Source organism: Pan troglodytes, chromosome 20 (genome assembly GCF_028858775.2).
Source record: "Pan troglodytes isolate AG18354 chromosome 20, NHGRI_mPanTro3-v2.0_pri, whole genome shotgun sequence".
NCBI lineage: Eukaryota > Metazoa > Chordata > Mammalia > Primates > Hominidae > Pan > Pan troglodytes.
This window is the reverse complement of record NC_072418.2, coordinates 19734552-19757125: the sequence shown is the minus strand read 5'-3', so window position 1 is coordinate 19757125 and position 22574 is coordinate 19734552. Positions and strand designations below refer to the sequence as shown.

At 51.6% G+C, this 22574-nt stretch overlaps 1 protein-coding gene across 4 annotated transcripts in view; it reads right to left on the bottom strand.

Annotated features, from left to right (window-relative positions):
• The window catches only part of MYO9B (myosin IXB), a 139002-nt gene that overhangs the window by 116059 nt on the left and 369 nt on the right, over nucleotides 1-22574 (bottom strand). The window lies entirely within an intron of this gene.

Below are 22574 nucleotides of genomic sequence, written 5' to 3'. Positions count from 1 at the left end.
GGGGGCCTCACTATATTGCCCAGGTTGTTGTCAAACTCCTGGGCTCAAATGATCCACCTGCCTAGGCCCCCTAGAGTGCTGAGATTATAGGGATGAGTGACTGTGCCCGGCCAAGTTTATTCCTAAAAAGTGCATTTGCTTCTGAAGGTTGCAAGAAAAAGAAATGCTGGTGCCAGCCTACCTAGGGGCTTGGATCAAGAGCCATAAATGCGGCAAGAGTCAACCAAGAATGGCTGAGGGTGTGAAGATGAGGCCCAAAGCCAGGCAGGAGAGACTGGTATGCAAACAGACGTGAGTGTAGACGTGAATCCAGCGCAGCAGTTAAAAGACACACAGCAGGAGTGATTATCCTAAAGGACAAGAGAAGACATTAGGGGAGTAGGAATATCTAAGAGGGGTTCTAAGACCAGGCGCGGTCGCTCACGCTTGTAATCCGAGCACTTTGGGAGGCCAAGGCGGGTGGATTGCTTGAGGTCAGGAGTTCAAGACCAGCCTGACCAACATGGTGAAACCCTGTCTGTACTAAAAATACAAAAATTAGCCGGGCACGGTGGTGGGTGCCTGTAATCCCAGCTACTTGGGAGGCTGAGGCAGGAGAATCGCTTCAATCTGGGAGGTGAAGGTTGCAGCGAGCCGCAATCATGCCACTGCATTCTGGCCTGGGCGACAGAGTGAGACTCCATCGTGAAGAAAAAAAAGGTGGGGTGGGTTCTGAAGGATGAAGAGGAGTTCGTTCACGAGGTGAGTAGAAGAATAAAGGATGGTACGATAGGCCCACCACCTGTTTTTATAAATAAAGTTTTACTGGAAGGCAGCCTTGCCCACACTCCTTTCCTTATTGTCTGTGGCTGCTTTTGCTACAAGAGCAGAGTGAAATAGTTCAGGCACAGACTGTAATATTACAGCCTGGAAAGCCTAAAATATTTACTATCCAGCCCTTCAAAGCAAAGGTTTGCTGACCTCTGCCCTAAAGAGAAGCATGACTCAGCACTGTGACTGAGTGGGGTCAGGGCCACTAGAGGCTCTGAGAATTCCTGCAGAAGTGTTAGAAGGGCTGAGGCTGAAAGAAACGATAACTTATGAGGCCAAGGCAACAGTTCACACAGGGATAGGGAGTGGCGACAGGGAAGAAGGCTGGGGGACACACAAGATTTAACTCTTAAAACTTTCCCCCAGGTTAGTAAGTAACTGTCATGTTTTCTCCCAGGGAAATAGATATATACTGTATATAGTTTAATAAATTTTGGATTGTCTTATCCATTTAGCTGTAAAACCTAATTCTTTCCTTGATATGTCAGTGCATTTGTATGTTCCTCCAGGTCATGAGATAAAGCTTTGAGAGCCTGGTTTATTTTTATTTTTATTTTTACTATCTAAGATACAGCTTGAGCAACAGGGCGAGATGCTGTTTTTTTTTTTTATTTTTTTGAAATGGAGTCTCGCTTTATCACCCAGGCTAGAGCACAGCGGCGTGATCTTGGCTCACTGCAACCTCCGCCTGTCGGGCTGAACCAACTCTACTGCCTCAGCCTCCTGAGTAGCTGGGATTACAGGGGCCCACCACCATGCCCGGCTAATTTTGTGTTTTTAGTAGAGACAGTGTTTCTCTGTTTTAGTAGAGACAGCCATGTTGACCAGGCTGGTCTCGAACTCCTGACTTCAAGTGATCCACCCGCCTCGGCCTCCCAAAGTGCTGGGATTTACAAGTGTGAGCCACCATGCCTGGCAGAGACTCTATTTCTTAAAAACAGCAACAACAAGCCGGGCGTGGTGGCTCACGCCTGTAATCCCAGCACTTTGGGAGGCAGAGGCGGGCAGATCACGAGATCAGGAGATCGAGACCACGGTGAAACCCCATCTCTACTAAAAATACAAAAAATTAGCTAGGTGCAGTGGCGGGCGCCTGTAGTCCCAGCTACTTGGGAGGCTGAGGCAGGAGAATGGCGTGAACCCGGAAGGCAGAGCTTGCAGTGAGCCGAGATCATGCCACTGCACTCCAGCCTGGGCGACAGAGCAAGACTCCGTCTCCAGAAAAAAAAACAAAACAACAACAACAACAACAAACTATCTGAACGAGGCAGCTCATCTGCTTTTTTATTTTTTGAGACAGGGTCTCACTCTGTCACTCAGTCTGGAATGCAGTGGCATGATCTCAGCTCACTGCAGCCTCGACCTCCTGGGCTCAAGTGATCCTCTGACTGCACCACCATGCCCAGCTAATTTTTGTATTTTTTTTTTTGCAGAGAGGGGGTTTCGCCATGTTGCCCAGGCTGGTCTGGAACTCCACCTGCCTTGACCTCCCAAAGTCCTGGGATTACAGGCATGAGCCACTGTGCCTGGCCCTCATCTGCTTTAGAAAACACTTCAGCAGTTTCTTTCAATGTTAAAACACATACCTAGCACGTGACCCAGCAATTCCCCTCTCAGGAGTTACTCAGGAGAAATGAAGCAGATGTCGAGACAGAGACGTGTAACTTCTGAGAGCCCCAAACTGAGAACCCAAATGTCCACCAACCGAATGAACAAACTGACCACACCATGGAATATGGTTCAACAATGAGAAGGAACCAACGAGTTCAGGATGGCTGGTTCCTGATGCTCACAGTGATAGGAAACCAATTCAGAATTGTTGGGCTGAGTGAAAGAAGCCTGACAAGGCCAGTGCGGTGGCTTAAGCCTGTAATCCCAGCATTTTGGGAGGCCGAGGCGGGCAGATCATGAGGTCAGGAGATCGAGACCATTCTGGCTAACACGGTGAAACCCCTTCTCTACTAAAAATACAAAACCAAAAAAAAATTCGCCAGGCGTGGTGGGGGGGCGCATGTAGTCCCAGCTACTCAGGAGGCTGAGGCGGGAGAATGGTGTGAATCCAGGAGGCGGAGCTTGCAGTGAGCCTAGATCGCGCCACTGCACTCCAGCCTGGGTGAAAGAGCGAGACTCCGTCTCAAAAAAAAGAAGCAGCCTGACAAAAGAGATTACATAACTACATACAGACGTAGCAATTCTGCTCCCAGGTATAGACCCAAAAGAATAGAAAGCAGCAACTCAATTCCTTGTACACCAATGTCCACTGCAGCTCTATTCACAATAGCCGAAAGGTGGAAACAACCCCATGTCCATCGGCAGATGAATGCACACACAAAACGTGGTCCATCCGCACAACGGAGTATGATTCAGCCATAAAAAGGAAGGAACCACTGCTCCGTGCTACAACATGGATGAACCCCAAAAACATGAAGCTGAGAGAAGCCAGACGCAAAAAAGCCACATGGTGTATGATTCCATTGATATGAAATGTCCAGAACAGGCAAATCCATAGAGACAGGAAGCAGATTGGTGGTTGCCAGGGACTCGGGAAGGGGGAATAGGGAGTGACTGCTCATGGGGACCGGGTTTCCTTTTAAGGGGATGAAAATGTTCTGGAATCAGATAGAGCTGGTCGTTGCACAACACGGTGAATGCACTGACTAGCACACTTAAATTTTTTTTTCTTTTTTGAGACACAGTCTTGCACTCCATTGCAGTGCTGCGACCCCGGCTCACTGTAACCTTCACGTCCTGGGTTCAAGCGATTCTCCTGCCTCAGCCTCCCTTCCAATCTCAGGGGATTACAGGCATCCGCCACCACACCGAGCTAATTTTTCTATTTTTAGTAGAGACAGAGTTTCGCCATGTTGGCCAGGCTGGTCTGGAACTCCTGACTTCAAGTGATCTGCCTGCCTCAGCCTCCCAAAGTGCTGGAATTACAGGCATGAGCCACCGCGCCTGGCCAAATTTTTATTTTTGAGACTGGATCTCATTCTGTTGCCCAGGCTGGAGTCCAGTGGTGCAATTGTGGCTCACTGCAGTCTCAACCTCCCCTGGCTCAAGCAATCCTCTCACCTCAGCCTCCTGAGCAGCTGGGACTACAGGCACATGCCACCACGCCTGCCTAATTTTTGTATTTTTAGTAGAGACTGGGTTTCACCATGTTGCCCAGGCTGGTCTCAAACTCCTGGGCTCAAGCATTCTGCCTGTATCAGCCTCCCAAAGTGCTGGGATTACAGGTTTAAGCTACCACACCCAGCCAAATTACACACTTTAGATGGTGAATTTTACGTTTTGTGACTTTTCCTTAATTAAGTTTTAAAAAGAGCCTATACTGTATGATTCCATGTATATAACATTCTAGAAAATGCAAATTGACCTATGAGGACAGAAAGCTGATCGGTGGCTGCTTGGGGATGTGGGGTGGGGAGGGATGCCAAGAGGCCTGAGGACACTTTTCAGATGATGGATGTGTTTATGGCGTTGGTCGTGGTGGTGGGCTCACGGCTGTTGGCACACTGAGTAAGTGCAGCCTATTATGCAACAATTTCACCTGGATAAAACTGCTTAAAATGGCCAGGTGCTTGGCCGAGCGTGGTGGCTCACGCCTGTAATTCCAGTACTTTGACAGGCCAAGGTGGGCGGATCACCTGAGGTTGGGAGTTCGAGACCAGCCTGACCAACATGGAGAAATCCCGTCTCTCCTAAAAATACAAAATTAGCCAGGCATGGTGGCGCATGCCTGTAATCCCAGCTACTCGGGAGGCTGAGGCAGGAGAATCCCTTGAACTCGGGAGGTGGAGATTGCAGTGAGCCGAGATTGCGCCATTGCACTCCAGCCTGGGGAACAGACCAAAACTCCATCTTAACAACAACAACAACAACAAAGCCAGCTGCAGTGGCGCATGCCTACAATCCTAGCACTTTGGGAGGCTGAGGAGGGCAGATTGCTTGAGCCAAGGAATTTCAAACCAGCCTGGGCCACACAACTAGGTATCTCTACAAAGTAAATAAATAAATAAATAAATAAATAAATAAATAAATTAGCTGGGCATAGTGGCACACACCTGTAGTCCCAGCTACTTGGGAGGCTGAGGTGGGAGGACTACTTGAGCCCAGTGGGTGGAGGCTGCAGTGAGCAGGGATTGTACTACTGCACCGCAGCCTGGGCCACAGGGCAAGAACCTATCTCAAACCACCCCCCCAAAAAAACTGCTTTAAAAATTACATAGATTTAAAAGATCCCATTTCCCCAGGAGTTTATCTTTTTAAAACTTCTTACTCTGTATTCAAAAGTTCAGCTCTTGAGCCCAGGCACAGTTCCTCAGACACCACAGCAGGGAGATGGTCGGAAATCTAAAGGTACGTCAGGTTCCCAGGTGCCACATGGTATCGCTCACCTGGTCATCCCAGGACGCCACGAGAGTTAATCATGGAATGTTCCCAGGCAGCTTCATAGGGCCAAGGAAGATGGACAGAGGTTTACGCACGTCTAAGCCAGGTGAGGAATACAGGAGCCCAAACTGAAGATATACGTCTTTTTCTTTTTTTTTTTTTTTGAAATGGGAGTTTCACTCTTGTTGCCCAGGCTGGAGTGCAGTGGCACGATCTTGGCTCACTGCACCTCTGCCTCCAGGTTCAAGCCATTTTCCTGCCTCAGCCTCCCAAGTAGTTGGGATTACAGGCGTGCACCACCACGCCAGCTAATTTTTTGTATTTTTGGTTGAGACAGGGTTTCACCATGTTGGTCAGGCTGGTCTCCAACTCCTGACCTCAGGTGATCCGCCCACCTCAGCCTCCCAAAGTGCCGGGATTACAGGTGTGAGCCACGGTGCCTGGCCAAGATACATGTCTTAATCACACCTGCATGAATGTGTGTGTGCACTGGCATATGTACTTCCATGTGCTTGCATGTACACAGAAGAAACACGTGAATACACACACTTCTGTGCATACAGTATACAAACATGAACACACCTGTGTGAACACAACATAGGACACACCCATGCTCATATAAACACAGCACACACATGGACACACTATGCACACACATGCTTGTACACATAGTCATATGCTTGTATACACACTCACATGCATGCACATGCATACAAGGACACAGGTATGAAGGAACATATGTGCAAGTGCTTTTTTTTTTTTTTTTTGACGGAGCCTTGCTCTGTCACCCAGGCTGGAATGCAGCAGTGCGATCTCAGCTCACTGCAACCTCTGCCTACTGGGTTCAAGAGATTCTCGTGCTTCAGCCTCTCATGTAGCTGGGATATAGGCATGCATCACCACGTCTGGCTAATTTTTGTACTTTTAGTAGAGACAGGGCTTTGCCATGTTGGCCAGGCTGGTCTCCAACTTCTAGCCTCAAGTGATCCAGCCGCCTCGCCCAGCATATACTTCCGTATGAACACTCATGCACACACATGTGCCCAGCCACACGTATATGCTTGTACACAAAACATTTGCATGCACATGTCCACCCACATGTTCATGCCTACATACATGCGTACACCTGTGTATGTGCACACAGCGAGGCCTGGGCAGAGTTGGCCTGTCCTGTGACGTTCACTTTTGTGACCAGGGGCTCAGTGCAGCTCCCAGCTGGCGGGCTTTGGGCTGACTTATGGCTGAGCTGCCTGGATGTAGGCGGTGCAAAACTCACTGGGATATGCCTACTTCCTCCTTCACAGCAGAGAGCAGCTCTGAGCGAGAAGCCAGGAGAACCCAAGGATGGGCTCTTTCTCCTGCTCCCTGCAGCCTCTGCCACCCACTGAGGGGAGGGCTGATGCTAGCTCATGGAATCACAAGGGCTGAAGGCCACATGGATGGCTGCACTTGAGACTGCTCCGTGTCCTCCAGGGACTGCTGATGGAGCACCAGGAGCCCTCTGTGCCCTGCTGGGAACAAAGCCTGTGGGGGCTTCTGCAGCTCTGGGCCCCTGGTGTGCGGGGCAGAAGGGCAGACTCTCAGGAAACCCCGCTCTCACAGATGGGGCTGAAGGGGACGGTCACAGGACTGGCAGATGCATGCCCTGCCCCCAGGACAGGAGGAAGTGGATAAGGCTTGCTCAAGGCGGCTGCTGAGCAGCCAGGGCTGCAGGGAACGGGGTAGCCCTAGAAGGGACATCCCTCCCTGGGAGTAGGATGGGGGTGGTGGGAGCAGAAACTAGCTGGGACCACAAGCTGGAGTGCCCCCTGCAAGGCTCATCGGCCTGGTCCTCTCCTGCTCCCACAGGTGGGACCATGGGCCTGTCCTTTCACCCACAGCTCTGGGCTGACCCCCTCTACCTGGGCCTGAACACTACCATACCCAGCTAATTTTTGTATTTTTAGTAGAGATGGGGTTTCACCATGTTGGCCAGGCTGGTCTCAAACTCCTGACCTCAAGTGACCCTCCTACCTCGGCCTCCCAAAGTGCTGGGATTACAGGTGTGAGCCACTGGGCCTGGCCACAAGACCCCATCTCTATAAAAAATTAAAAAATTAGCTGGGCGTGGTGATGCACATCTATAATCCCAGCTACTCGGGAGGCCGAGGCAGGGGGATTGCTTGAGCCCATGAGACCAAGGCTGCAGTGAGCTGTGATCATGCCACTGCACTCCAGCCTGGGCCACAGAGCAAGACCATGTATCAAAAAAACAAACAAAAAACAAAACAAAACTGCTTCCAAACGTGGAAGCAACTGTTTTCATGCCTTTTGTGAAAGAATCCTTCCCTCCCTGGATTGGGGAGCCTCTTTGTTAAATACTACACATGGAGTTATTTTATACATGTGGTCCGCCTCTGGGCTGCTGAGACTTGTGAGGTGCCACGCTGTTTTGATTATCAGAGCTTCAGAGAATGTTCTCACTCGGCAGGGCTCAGTCTTTTGTGGTTTCCCAGGAGACCTGGGACCTGGAAATTAGTCTTGCTGTGGCTTAAGATCCCTGCCCCAAGTGGATGTGAAACCTGCCCTTGGAAAATCCCCTGGTTCTGGCGGGAATGGAAGGAAGCAGATTGGGGACGGAGGAACCAGGGACCTGAAGTCCCTGTGGGGGACAGCTCAGCCAAGTGGCGACCTCGGGTTGTGGTTGTGTTTTGGGGTACGGGTCCTGAAAACGTGTTTCCTTCCTTAAACCGAATTGTCTCACCAAAATACCCCAAGGCTAACACACCCGCTCTACCCCCTGACTCATGCCCATCCCATGCACAGACAATGTGAACAGGAAGCAAAATACATCCTCCAGCTGACAGCATCAGTACGACCAAGGCCTTGTGTAAGAACAATCCCCTTGTCACCAAATGAAAATCAAACTGTCAGACTATAAAGATTCTCGAAGAAATGCCAAAAAGTGGTAACAAAGTGCCTGTCAACGGATGAATGGAAAAACACAACGTGGCCCATTCATCCAACAGAATATTATTTGGCCATAAAAAGGAATGAAGGCTGAGTGAGGCAGCTCATGCCTCTAATCTCAGCACTTTGCGAGGCCAAGGCCGGCAGACCGCTTGAGCTCATGAGTTCAAGACCAGCCTCGGGAACATGGCGAAACCTCGTCTCTACAGAAAAAAAACAACACAAAAATTAGCCAGGTGTGGTGGTGTGTGCCTGTAATCCCAGCTACTTGGGAGGCTGAAGTGGGAAGATGGCTTGGGCCTGGGAGGCAGAGGCTGCAATGAACCAAGATTGTGCCACTGCACTCCAACTTGGCCAACAGAGCCAGACCTTGTCTCAAAAAAAAAAAAAAAAAAAAAAAAAAAAAAAAAGGAAGGAAGCACCGATTCATGCTATAACGTGGATGAAACTAAAAAACATGATGCTGAGTGAGAGAAGTCAGACACGAAAGACCATATGGGGTGTGACTCCATTTATAGAAATGTCCAGAATGCCAGAACAGACAAATCCACAGACACAGAAAGTGATGAGTCGTTGTCAGGAGCTAGGGGATGAGGAGTGGGGAGTGATGGCTAATGGGGACGGGGTTTCCTTTTGGGGAATGAAAGTGTTCTGGAATCAGATAGAGCTGGTGTTGGCACAACACTGTGAATGCACTGAATGTTACTCATGATAAATTACACGTTATGTGCATTTCACTACAATAAAAATGATCACTCCTTTTAAAAAAACGGAGCGGTGCAAAAAGAAATGGCTATGTAAAACCAGGCCAGTATATGCTTTCTGCACTCTGAAAAATCTCAATTCAGGGCCTTTTCCTTGTGTTCTCATAGAAAGGAGGTGCAAGGAAAGGCATGACAACGAAAAAAAACAGGCCCTGGGGGGTGGGGGTCAGTGGCCGGATGTGAATTAGCCGCTCTCAAGGCCGGCTGCACAGAAAGTAGGGTTCTGCCTACCAGTTTGGCGGAGGATTCGGAATTTACTGGAGAATAAAGGCCTCTGGACGGGGCCTCCAGAAAGTGTGGCGTAGCCGTTTCGTTTATATAAGGCCATAATTTGAAGCCACATGTTTATAGGATGAAATCATTCTCAAGCTAAGGGAAGGCTAACTAGCATTACAGCAGACTCATTTAGGATGCATCGTGCAGCATTCAGTGCATTTCACATTTTGTGTACATTTCCCTGATCCTGTTGAGGATTTATTTTTATTTTTATTTTTTTTAGAAGAAACGCCCATGGGCAGTATGGGAAAGATGGACACACACACGAAGGAATGACCACAAAGTCAGCCTATTGGTCAGGGTGGCTCAGAGTGGGAGGACGACTTAGAGACCTTTGTCCTCATTTTTCTACACCTGCAACCTAACCATCAGATGGCCACGCTCACGTGCCAGTCGGGAGGAAGAGGACACTCAAGAGAAGAAATTGTTAAGAAAACTGCAAGGGATGGCCCACTGCAGGTGACAGGAGGGAGGAACTAAGCTCTTTTGGGGCATTTCAGAAAGTGGGGATATGGCCAGGCGTGGTGGCTTATTCCTGTAATCCTAGCACTTTGGGAGGCTACTTGAGCCTAGGAGTTTGAGACCAGCCTGGGCAACAAAGAAAGACCCCCCAATTCTACAAAAAATAAAAAATGAGCCAGGCATAGTGGCATGCACCTGTGGTCCCAGGGACTCAGGAGGCTGAGGTGGGAGAATCACTTAAGCCTGGGAGGTCGAGGCTGCAGTGAGCCGTGATGGCGCCACTGCACTCCAGCCTGGGCAACAGGGACAGATCCTGTTTCTCTCTCTCTCTCACACACACAAATAAGTAAATAAACAAAGTAAGTGGGGCTGCTTCCAAGAATCCACTGCAGAGGTCAATGGGCTCATACCACGGTCTGGTACAGGACATCACAGGAATTGGTGGGCATCATTGGTGGCCCAGGCCCTGCTGAGGGGCCAGGTCCTAGGGGTGGGACAGAGCAGGGATGGGAAACTCCTCGGGGAGCAGCTGGGGGAGCCAGCAGGGCTAAGAAACAGCGTCCGCAGGGCAAAATCACAAAGAGAGGCATTTCCAGTGGGGAGTTCATTCGTGCTCCCCAAAACTCATGCTTACCACGAACCTCAGAATGTGACCTTCTTTGGAAATAAGGCCTTTGGCGATGTAGTCAGTTAAGATCAGGTTGTACTGGACAAGGGTGGGCCCCAAATCCAAAGACTGGTGTCCTTATAAAAGGAAAAGAGACATATGTGCACACAGAGGGAAGGCGGCACGTGAATAAAGATGGAGGTGGGGATTGGAGTGATGTGGCCACAGGCCATGGAACACCTGGAGCCCCAGAAGCTAGAACAGGCAGGAAGGGTCCTGCCGTAGAGCCTCCAGAGGGAGTGTGGTCCTGCTGACACCTTTTTTGAGATGGAGTCTTGCTCTGTTGCCCAGGCTGGAGTGCGGTGGTGCGATCTCGGCTCACCGCAACCTCCACCTCCTGGGTTCAAGCGATTCTCCTGCCTCAGCCTCCTGAGTAGCTGGGATGACAGGCACCCACCACCACGCCTAGCTAATTTTCGTTTTTTTTTTTTTGAGACGGAGTTTTGCTCGTTGCCCAAGCTGGAGCGCAATGGCGCGATCTCGGCTCACTGCAACCTCCGCCTCCCAGGTACAAGTGATTCTCCTGTCTCCGCCTCCCAAGTAGCTCAGATTACAGGCATGCACCACCACACCTGGCTGATTTTTTTGTATTTAGTAGAGACAGGGTTTCACCACATTAGTCAGGCTGGTCATGAACTCCTGACTTCAGGTGATCCACCCGCCTCGGCCTCCCAAAGTATTGTGATTACAGGCGTGAGCCACCGTGCCTGGCCAACACCTTCATTTCAGACTTGTGGCCTCCTCAGCCACCCAGGATAGGTACTTAGTTATGGAAGCCCCAGGACATGAATCCAGTTGCCCAGTGCAGAACACCTTGAGTGGAACACTCAGGCCAGAAGGTAGCTGGGTGAGCCCTTCGGTTGCTCCAGCCTTTTTTCTGCCTTAACCGAATATTCCCAAGAAGCTCATCCCAAATGCCCTCTCGTGACTTCTGCCAATTCCACGCTCACCCATGGGGAGTTGAATGTGTTCTTCTGAACGTGTTCAGTTTGTCCCTTGTCTTCCCCAAGACATTCCCCCAGACCTTCCATCTGGCCTGACTGTTCTGAGCCCCACGCCCTGGAGAAAGTCCCTTCCCAAGTATGTGTTCTTTCAGCACATTCTGGCCACCCGCCTCCCCGTAGCCCAAGTGCTCTCTGACCTGTGCTATACGCCCACCCCTCCAGGCCCTGGGGTCTCCCTCCCTGCGATCTGTGCTGTTTCAGAGGAGGCTGCCTTCTTTCAACATATGGTTAACAAATGTTCCTCCAGTGCTTACCCCGGGCCAGGCTGATGCCGAGCACAGGAGAGAGAATGGGGAGGTGAAGGAGACGGATAACACACTCACCACAAAGCAAGGAGGTATTAGCAACAGTGATAAGTGCTTTGGGGAGGAAAAATCCAGCATAACTGTGCTAGCACTGCAGTTCTCAGCCAGCAGTGAGTCTGTCCCTGCTGGGACAGACATCTGGCAATGTCTGGAGACTTTCTTTTCTTTTTTCTTTTTATTTTGAGACGAAGTCTTGCTCTGTTTTCCAGGCTGAAGTGCAGTAGCGCTATCTCAGCTCGCTGTTACCTCTGCCTCCCAGGTTCAAGTGATTCTCGTGCCTCAGCCTCCCGAGTAGCTGGGACAACAGGCGTGTGCCACCACACCCAGCTAATTTTTGTATTTTTAGTAGAGACAGGGTTTCTCCATGTTGGCCAGGCTGGTCTTGAACTCCTGGCCTCAAGCGATCTGCCCGCCTCAGCTTCCCAAAGTGTTGGAATTACAGGCGTGAGCCATTGCGCCTGGCCATGGAGACATTTTGGATGTTACCATTTGTGGCGAGGGGATACTGCAACTGGTAGGTGGAGGCCAGGAATGCCACTCAGTGTCCCACAGTGCACAGCACGGCCCCCACAGCAAAAAATAATCGGCCCCAATACGAGCCGGGCCAAGGTGGGGAAGCTGGGGATAGGAACCCGTGGGGCAGTGCTTAGGGCAAATGGTTGCTGAGGCCTGTACAGTGCAAACGAGCTAGACGTGCCCAGAGCTTGAGGACAGCAGCCCAGGCGAGGGCGGGGAATGGGCAGGCGGGGTCAGAGTGGGTCTGAGAACAAGGAGCCCAGTGTGGCCGGTGGGTCCAAGGCTGGAGGCGGGGAGAGACAAGCCGAGATGGGGAAGGTCAGATCTTCCAGGGCCCTGCAAATGTGGTTAGATTTTCATGCAAGTCCGACAGGGGAGCCCCGTGTGGTTTGATGCAGGGGCACCAGGACCAGAGGGACATTAAGAAAATGTCACCATCTGTGGCAGATGGACTCTGGGGGGCCTTGGTGGAAGCACGTCCTGTGGGTGCCTTGGGGGGAGCTGACAGTGGCCTGGGTCAGGCCCATGAGACACAGGTGGGTTCTGGTCACCTGTGTAGAAGGCAGAGCCACTGGGTGGTGGCTGGGCTGCAGGTCCTTCTCAGGTGACCTGCGGGCTTGTAACGAAGATAGGGAGGGCAGCCAGGGACGCAGGTCTGGAAGAGCAGAGGTAAAACCCTTGTATCCTGCTGTGCAATCACACAGCTCATCTGTCGTCACACCTGGAGGAAAGCCATCTCCAGGGTAAGAACAGGGGTCTCCCTATGTTGCCCAGGCCGGTCTCGAACTCCTGGGTTCAAGTAATCCTCCCACCTCAGCTTCTGGAGTAGCTGGGACTACAGGTGCAAGTCCACACTCGGTAAATTTTTCAATTTTTTTTATTAAAGACGGGATCTCCCTATGTTGCCCAGGCCAGTCTCAAATTTCTGGGCTCAAGTGATTCTCCTGCCTCGGCCTCCCAAAGAGCTGGAATTACAGGCATGAGCCACTGCCCCTGGCTAGAACATTTACATCACCTTAAAAAGAAACCCTGTACCTTTTAGCTATCACCTATCCCACTGATCCCCCAAAAGACCCCCCAGGTTTATTCCCATTCTCCACATCTGCTGAGTTGCCTAGGTGGCTCGCTACCTGGCCCCCCATCTGCCCCACGCTTCTAGTTTCCACGTGGAGTGCTCTCTGCCTGCCAGGATCTCCCAATGCTGCCCATCTGTGACCCAGCCCTTGCGGCCTTCAGACAGATGCTCCTCCTCCTGGCCATGAAACCCACCCTCTGCCTGGTTTCTACAAAGGACATAGGGAGCTCGTTCCATTTTCTGATCACCTGAGAGCAGAACTGGATGGTGGGGGACAACGGTCTCAGGATTTGCTGCCACCAGTGTCTTTGGTGAAACAGCCACTCCCCAGCTCCCCTTGAAGCTCATCCCTGTGCCAGGGACCCTGGTGATCACACCACAAAGGCAGGGGAGAAAGAAGTCGCCTCAGGCCAGTCACGGGCTTGACCTGTAGGTCTCAACAGGCTCTGCTTGCCCCTCAAAAGCTTGGTGTCCTTCTATATCATTGTTTCTCCCCTGGAGCTGACTCTGCCCTCAGGGACACTTGGCAACCTCTGTCCCGAGACATGTTTTTTTCCCTTTGAGACAGAGTCTTGCTCTGTTGCCCAGGCTGGAGTGCAGTGGCATGATCTTGGCTCACTGCAACCTCCACCTCCCGGGTTCAAGCGATTGTTTTGCCTCAGCCTTGCAAGTAGCTGGGATTACAGGTGCACAACACCATACCTGGCTAATTTTGTGTGTGTGAGTGTGTGTGTGTTTTTTTTTTTTTTTTTGTATTTTTAGTAGACACAAGATTTCACCATGTTGGCCAGGCTGGTCTCAAACTCCTAGCTTCAAGTGATCTGCCTGCCTCGGCCTCCCAAAGTGTTGGGATTACAGATGTGAGCCACTGCGCCTGGCCCAGAGACATATTAAGGGTTGTCGGGACAGGGAGGATGCTACCAACATGAAGAAGGTTGAGGCTGGAAATGCTGCTCCACACCCCGTGGTGCTCAGGATCCCACCACAGAGAGGGACCCAGCCACAAATATCAGCAGTGCTGAGGGTGAGAGACCCTACATTAATTATTTGGAAAAAAATTGATTCTTTCCTCACACTAAATACCAGAATGCACAGAATACATTCCTAATATTTTTTTTTTTTTTTTTTTTTTGAGATGAGTCTCACTCTGTCACCCAGGCTGGAGTGCAGTGGCACCATCTTGGCTCACTGCAGCCTCGACCTCCCAGGCTCAAGTGATCCTCTGGCCTCAGCCTCCTGAGTAGCTGGGACCACAGGCATGTGTCAACACACCTGGCTAATTTTTGTATCTTTTTTGTAGAGACGGGGATTCACTATGTTGCCAAGGCTGGTCTGGAAGTCCTGGGCCCAAGGGATCCTCCCACCTCTGCCTCCCAAAGTGCTGGGATTACAGGCATGTAATCACTTGGCCCCCAAAGGGTTATTAACCCAAAGGGTTATTAACCAGGATAATCCACCTAGCCTCTCTGATTTCTCTCCTCTCTCCTTTCCCGTTCACTTTGTGTATTTAAATGTGTGGGCTGGGCATGGTGGCTGACGTCTGCAATCCCAGCACTGTGGGAGGCTGAGGTGGGTGGATCACCTGAGGTCACGAGTTCGAGACCAGCCTGGCCAACATGGTGAAATTCCGTCTCTACTAAAAATATAAAAATTAGCTGGGCGTGGTAGTGGGTGCCTGTAACCCCACCTACTTGGCAGGCTGAGGCAGGAGAATCGATAACTTGAAGCTGGGAGGTGGAGGGTGCAGTGAGCCGAGACCGTGCCATTGCACTCCAGCCTGGGCAACAAGAACGAAACTCCGTCTCAAAAGAAAAAAAAAAAGAGGGCAGCATCCTAGGACTTCGGTCAGTCAGATGATGACAGACGCAAAGTCACTTAGGAGTCAACAGAACCCGGAACTAGTGTTTCTCACCCAGAGCTGACTCTGCCCTCCAGGAGACACTAGGCCATGTCTGGAGACATTTCTGGTTATCCAGACACAGAGCAGGGGGTGCTACTGGCATCTGAAGGGTGGAGACCGGGGATGCCGTTCAACACCCTACAGTGCAGACGGCACCTGCTACCCAAGAGAATGATCTGCCCCCAGTGTCACCAATGCTGCAGCTGAGAAGATATGCTTTAAATCAATCAGAAAAGTGGCTGGGCGTGGTGGCTCACGCCTGTAATCCCAGCACTTTGGGAGGCTGAGGCGGGTGATCGCTTGAGCCCAGGAGTTCAAGACCAGGCAACATGGTGAAACCCCGTCTCTATAAACAATACAAAAATTAGCCTGGCATGGTGGTGACTGCCTGTAGTCCCAAGCTACTAGGGCGAATGAGGTAGGAGGATCACTTGAGCCCAGGGAGGTTGTCAAGCCTGCAGTGAGCCAAGATCATGCCTCTGCACTTTATCCTAGGTGACAGAGACCGACCCTGTCTCAAAAAAAAAAAAAAGCAAGATTCACACACTTTCAGCCTCCTCGAGGACCCACGGGCACTTGACATGTTAGCATGGTTCCAACCCCACGCTCACTTGGCTGCAGGATATTGAGAGTGCGGAGTGCAAGAGGGAGCCAGCCTTGTGGAGGCACCTGCCCGAGTTCAGGCCACTTTCTGCACTCCAGGACACCCCAACCCTTACCTTCTCCCTTCCCTGCTAAATCATGGGGCTGACTCCCGAGGGACCACCCAGGGGAAAGGAACCAGTTTCCACGGCGCCTATGGGCCAAATAAGTATGACCGCACTTTCTCCGCCTCTCTTGTTCTCGTGCCCACCCAATAAACAGCATCTCCACGTGACAAGACGAGGACCCCAGGGGTCTTCCCAAGCAGTGGCCAAGCTACCCCTTGCCCCCCACGGCACATTCACCAGGAAATTAAAGCCCCACGTGAGCCCCCATACCCTGGGAATCAAAATCTCAAACGTCACCCTCCTGCCCCCGATCTCGTCTGCCCTGGAATGGGATGCAGGAGGTGGCAGACGCCTCCTCGTGGAGATGCTCTGAGCAGTGAGCCCAGGAAGATCCACAGCAAAGCCTTGAGCCTCCCACTGCTGCTGTGCTGCTGTGACTTCACTCGTGAGGAAGCAGCGGTGCCCACCTCGCAGGCAGATGACCCAGGGCACGGCTGACTGGGGAAGCTCTCAGGTCTCCCACTTCCCCCATAAGCGAGTCCCCAGGCCAGGCAGGCTCCCGTCACAGGCTCGCCCGCTGCCGGCACCTTCACAGACCCCTCTGGGCTGTTAATTTGACTTCCATGCTCGTGACTCCTGGCTGAACATCTGAACAGAGGCGAGGGCTATTTCTGTTCTCCTCAGTCTCCCCAAGGGCCAGCTCTGAGCCTGGCTCCCAGCCAATACTTCCTTTTTGCTGAAGGATTTTAAGACCTTCCAGAAACTTCTTTTGTTCAATCACTTGTGATAGCAGTTGGTCCTAAGGTCACTTGGCTCCAAGAGTGTATGTTACTTTTGGATATTCCTTGCCCCTGACCCTGGCAATACTGAGAACAGAGATATACCCCCACCCCATGCCCTGTTTGTAAACCTCATCCTGCTTCCCCACCAGGCACACGCAGCCTTGTGGACCTGGCCCTCAACACATCCCCTGTAAAATCCCATGGGACCCACTCCGCCCTGGGCTGGGTCCTCGCCTCTCTCTTTTTTTTTTTTTTTTTTTTGAGATGGGATCTTACTCTCTTGCCCAGGCTGGAGTGCAGTGGCACAAGATCACGGCTCACTGCAACCTCTGCCTCCTGGGTTCAAGCAATTCTTCTGCCTCAGCCACCCAAGCAGCTGGGATTACAGGTGTGTGCCACTACACCCAGCTAATTTTTGTATTTTTAGTAGAGACTGGGTTTCGTCATGTTGGCCAGGCTGGTCTCAAACTCCTGACCTTAGGTGATCCTCCCACCTCAGCCTCCCAAAGTGCTGGGATTACAGGCGTAAGCCACTGCACCAGGCCTCTCACCTCTCTTTAGTCACCCTTGAATGTATGAGTGTGAGATCTGGAAAACAGGGAGCGTCCAAAATTGATGTGGCCAACCAACCTGCTCACCCTTAAAGTGTTTATTTAAAGGAGTGAGAAGAGACAAAACGGACCTATTCTCTATTGACACGATCATTTCCCTCCAGATTCCTATATTATCTAAAAATGTAAGTTGAGGCCGGGCACGGTGGCTCACGTCTGTTATCCCAGCACTTTGGGAGTCCAAGCGGGCTGATCACCTGATGTCAGGAGTTTAAGACCAGCCTGGTCAACACAATGAAAGCCCATCTCTACTAAAAATACAAAAAGTAGCTGGGCGTGGTGGCGCACGCCTGTAGTCCCAGCTACTTGGGAGGCTGAGGCAGGAGAATCACTTGAACCTGGGAGACAGAGGTTGCAGTGAGCTGAGATCGCGTCACTGCACCCCAGCCTGGGTGACAGAGCGAGACTCTGCCCCCGCCCCCAAAATAAATAAACAAATAAATAAAAATGTAATTTGAATTTGTCCTTTTCTCAGTATTATGGGCTGAGCTGTGTCCACCACTCCCCTCCACAAAGAAATATTCACATATTGAAATCCTAAACCTCAGAACTTCAGAGTATGAGTATATTTGGGATTTTTTTTTTTTAAGAGATGGGGGTGTCGTTCTGTCACCCAGGCTGGAATGCAGTGCCATGATCATAGCTCACTGTAGCCTCAAACTCCCGGGCTCAAGTGATCCGTCTGTCTCAGCTTCTTAAAGTGCTGGGACCACAGGCATTCACCATCATGTCTAGCTAATTTTAGTATTTTTTTTAGAGATGGGATCTTGCTATGTTGTCCAGGCTGGTCTTAAACTCCTGGCCTCAAGTGATCCTCCTGCCTCAGCCTCCCAAAGGGCTGAGATTACAGGCGTGTGCCACCAAGCCTCACCTAGAGACAGGGTCTTTATGGGGATGATTCAGTTAAAATGATGTCATTAGGGTGGGCCCCCTTCCATATGACTGCTGTCCTCGTAAGAGGAAATTTGGACACAGAGACAGGCACAGAGGGAGGACGATGTGAAGACCCAGGGGAAGACGGCTATGTATGAGCCAACAGAGAGAGGCGTGGAACATTCTCACAGCCCTCCGAAGGCACGAACCCTGCCAACACCTTGATCTTGAATGTGATCTTAAACGTCTGGCCTCTAGAACTGCAAGCCAATATACTTCTGTCGTTCTGGCCACCCAGCGTGCGGTTCTGTTACAGCAGCCCTAGCAAACTCAGGCACCCAGCAACAACAGTCATGAAACACCCCTAGCGGGGCTCCTTCTCTTGCACATACAGCCCTGTGCAGCAGGGCAGAGATGGGTTTTAAACAAGTGAGTCAGACAAGCATATCTTATTCATCACTCCGACGAACCCATGGGCTGAACCCTTGAATCACTACTTTATTTATCATCGGGCTCAGGCTCAGAAAGTCTCGCTGAGGAAATGAGTAGAACCCAAACTCGTCAGCTGCATTTCTGAAACATGCCTAATCTCTGAGGCTCTTTCCCAGCCACGATAGAAACTGAAAGGGAACGGGGCTCTGGGCTGCGGCGGTGGGCTGGTGTGGAGACAGAGCCCTTTGTTCTGCCACTCCAGGGACCACGAGGGCAGAAGAGAAGGGCTTGTCTTGCTTTGCCGAGAGGCCGCCTGGGGCCGTCTGAATGGCCGGCCGAGCAGGGGCAGCCTGGCACAGCTGGGCTGGGGATGCCGGGCACACAAAGGGCTGGTGGGTGGGGTGTGGGGGCAGCACCCAGAAGGGACCGTCAGTCCCGTGGCCCCAGAGCGTCTCCTCCAATCAAGGTAAAGCAGCAAAGTCATGGTCAAGGAGGGGGCCAAGCAGGGAAGGGGACAGCAAGATGGACCAAGAACAAAAATTCAGCAGTATGTGCTTGGGAACGGGCGGGCGAAAGGGCCCATGGAAGAGATAATGCAGCTTACAAAAGCGACGTTTATCCGGGGCAACCTCCAAAGTAGCTCTTGGGAGAGAATCTAATACCTCTAATCTCAGAAGAAAAGCAACAGATCATTCTAAGACGAGGACAGTTCCTCCAGAAATCCAGGTCAGTCACAAGACAAAGAAAAGACAAGGGCACCCGCTGTCCACCCTCGGGCACGTTGCCTACCCTCCCACAGTCCGTTCCTAACGGTTCCTCCTTTTTATCAAGACCCGCTCCCTCCTGATTAAGAACTGACTGGATGGCAGGATTCTGTTCCTGGTCTCTGCCCCTGTTCCCACTCTTAGTGGCAGTTTCTCAGGGGCTCCACAAACACCAAGGACCCACCGAGGCAATGATGGGCCCTAGAGGGGAACCAGGTTTTACTAACGAGCATCACATTTCACCTGGCGGGGGAGGTGATTCTGCCCCCAGGGGACACGTGGCCATGGCTGGAGTCATTTTCAGCTGTTACCCCTTGGAGGGGATGGAATACTACTGGCATCTCATGGGTGACAGCCAGGGACACTATTCCACATTCTACAGTGCACAGCCCCAAGTGTCAATGGTGATGCGGGTGAGAAACGGCCCTGGAGATTTGGGTTTCCCCAGTTAAAGGTTACTAAGGATCCTGCATGTTTCTAGAAAGCTCAAGGAACCATCTCTGAAGTCATCACCTGCCTGGGCCTGTTTCTGTATCAGGAAGATAAGAACAAGGACCCTCGCACTGCCGGTTGGCAGAATGAGAGAGCTGGGATGCCCTGTACAGGCCGGGCTTCAAAGGTATCTGCTTGTGCAATCCCTTCCACCCGGCGTGGTTTAACACGTGGTATCTTTCCAGGTTTGACCTGGGGCCAGCCACTACTTCCGAGGAAACTTGCTGGAATCCCCCTTGTCCTAAAGCTTGCATTGGTTGTCCCTAATTCTCCCTCCATAATATCTTGTGGCCCCTCTGTCACCATACTGATGACCTGATCTGAATTCCATTCTTTTTTTTAATTATTATTATTTTTGAGGGCGTCTTGCTCTGTCACCCAGACTGGAGTGCAATGGCGCAATCTTGGCTGGCTGCAAACTCCGCCTCCTGGGTTCAAGCAATTCTCCTGTCTCAGCCTCCAGAGTAGCTGGGACTACAGGCACACATCACCACGCCGGGCTAATTTTTGTATTTTTAGTGGAGACAGGGTTTCTCCATATTGGTCAGGCTGGTCTTGAACTCCTGACCTTGTGATCCACCCGCCTCGGCCTCCCAAAGGGATTACAGGCCTGAGCCACCGCGGCCCAGCTTGAACTCCACTCTTTCTGAAGAGGAAGTGCAAAGTTGTCGGGGGCGGGCATTAGCGTGTCCATCCTCTGGGTCATAACGATTCACCTCTGTCCCCAGGAATCTACCAAGTGTCTGGCACAATCAACCCTTGCCTAACTGAAATCTAGGCCCACCCAAGACACACCATTTGGAAGAGATGAGGAATGGGAAGCAGCAAGTTAACAAGTCCCTGTGGGGAGAGAATAACGAATCCTACAGCCAAACAGAAAGGGGAGATTCCCACGTCTCTACCTGCTCCACTGAGTCACCAGACTGGACCCGAGGGATGGTACTGCCTCGGGATTTCCAGAAATTTGCAGTTTCCAAAGCTTTGGGAATAGGTGCAATGTGCAAAAGCACCTTCAACACCGCAATTTTCTATTTGGACGATGAAGAAGCAGTTAAAAAAAAATCATTTTTGGATACAAACTGTAGAATGGAAAACGGAATAAAACTAGGATCATCGCAGCCAGGAATGGAGAGTGGGGGTGCTGTGAGGAGTTCAAGGCCGGGAGTTGGGGGACTTGGACTGGAGACAAGACGGTGATGAGAAGAGTTGGGTTTCAAGGTTGAAAAACGCTGATGGAGGTCAATTCATTCATTTTGCAGGTGAGAGGTCAGAAACAGGCACAGAGACTTGACCAAAGCCAGGATCTCCAACACAGTGCTCCCCCCACAAGACCCTGCTTGGCCATTCTCTAGCGGCAGGGAAGAGGCGATTGCAGGGCTGTGGGATCAGAAGATCCCGGTCCTGTTCTGTAGGCTAGTGCAAGCCTACAGTTCAATGTTTGCAGGAGGCATGACTGTGGGCTGTCACTGCATGTCCTGGGTCAAGCCAGGCCAAAGCCACCTTTCCTAAAGGCCAGGATATTCTGGAAGTGAAGGGGGTGCTTATCTTTCTGTGGCCCTCTTTATATTCCAGCTATCCAGGTTCATCTCCTGAATGAGCTATAAACTAAATATAAGCTGGGGTTCCCCAGCCCTTCTGGCAGATCCCAGATAAAGATCCCTACAGTTGGGAAAGGGGAGAAATGAATGCCAATCAAAAGCACCCTGCACAAAGTCCCTGCCAGGGCCACAAGAGCCAGGCCTGTCAGATGTGAATAACTTTCCTGTAGCCCAGGTCACCTCCGGCTGCTCCTGGACACCTTAAGATTCTGAAGACTCCAACATCAAAAAACAAACCTAGTTGGGACTCTCTGGCTGGAAAGTGTCCCCACCGGCTCCCACCTCAGACAAAGAAGCAGAGAAGCCATCCCTTAAAGACCCCTGGCCTCCAGGGTGCCCAGGAAAGAAAGGAGGGCTCGTGACTGTCGTGCCTCTCCAGGGCTGAGCTCAGAGCAACCGGGGGACAGATTTCCTGTACGTCGTTTTACCCATTTAAGTCCAAGGATGCAGCTCTGCGGAGGTGGCGACAGTCCTGTACATGAGGGTGCATGCACACTCCCTCCTGAAACACAGTTCCGGTCCCACAACCGGCCCTGAGGTCCCTTCCTTGGATCCAGGGAATCCCAGAATCCTGCTAGTCCTGTCTTAAGCGGAGGGTGGTGAAGTTTCCAAGACGAGGACACTGGCACAGAGGGTGTTGGGACTCGTCCCAGGTCACCCAGCTGTTAAGTGTGAAGTCAGGAGGGACACGAATCAAGAGGGGAGGGTGGGGGGACGGAATCTCCAGAGGCTGCACCTCAACATCTATCTGCACGGGGCCACTCTAACCCCTTCCTTCTCTTCCCTCCTCTCCGGGCCCTCCCTCCCTAAGCCTACCCTCAGTTCTTACCATGACTTCTACTCCGTTTACTTCCCTTCCAGCTCCCATTTCCCCGCTTCCCAATAGCCGGCTGCCGCATCAGTTAGTTCAGAACCCCCCGCATTTACTGAGCGCCCACTGGGGGCCAGGCGCCGCCCTCTTCTCAGACACCCTTCCTTCAATCGCGCGGGCAGACGTCCCCAGATCGCTCTCGCACCCCTTCCCCTCAACCGCACCCCGGCTGTCCCGCCCCTGGCCTTGCCCACTCCCCCAGCCTGGGCCTCTCGTTCCCGCCTCCGTGCCTCCCCACAACGCCGTTTCCTGCGACCCCCCAATTACCACTTAAGCCACGTCCTCTTCAGAGAAGCTGCTCAAAGCCACAAGACTCACCCC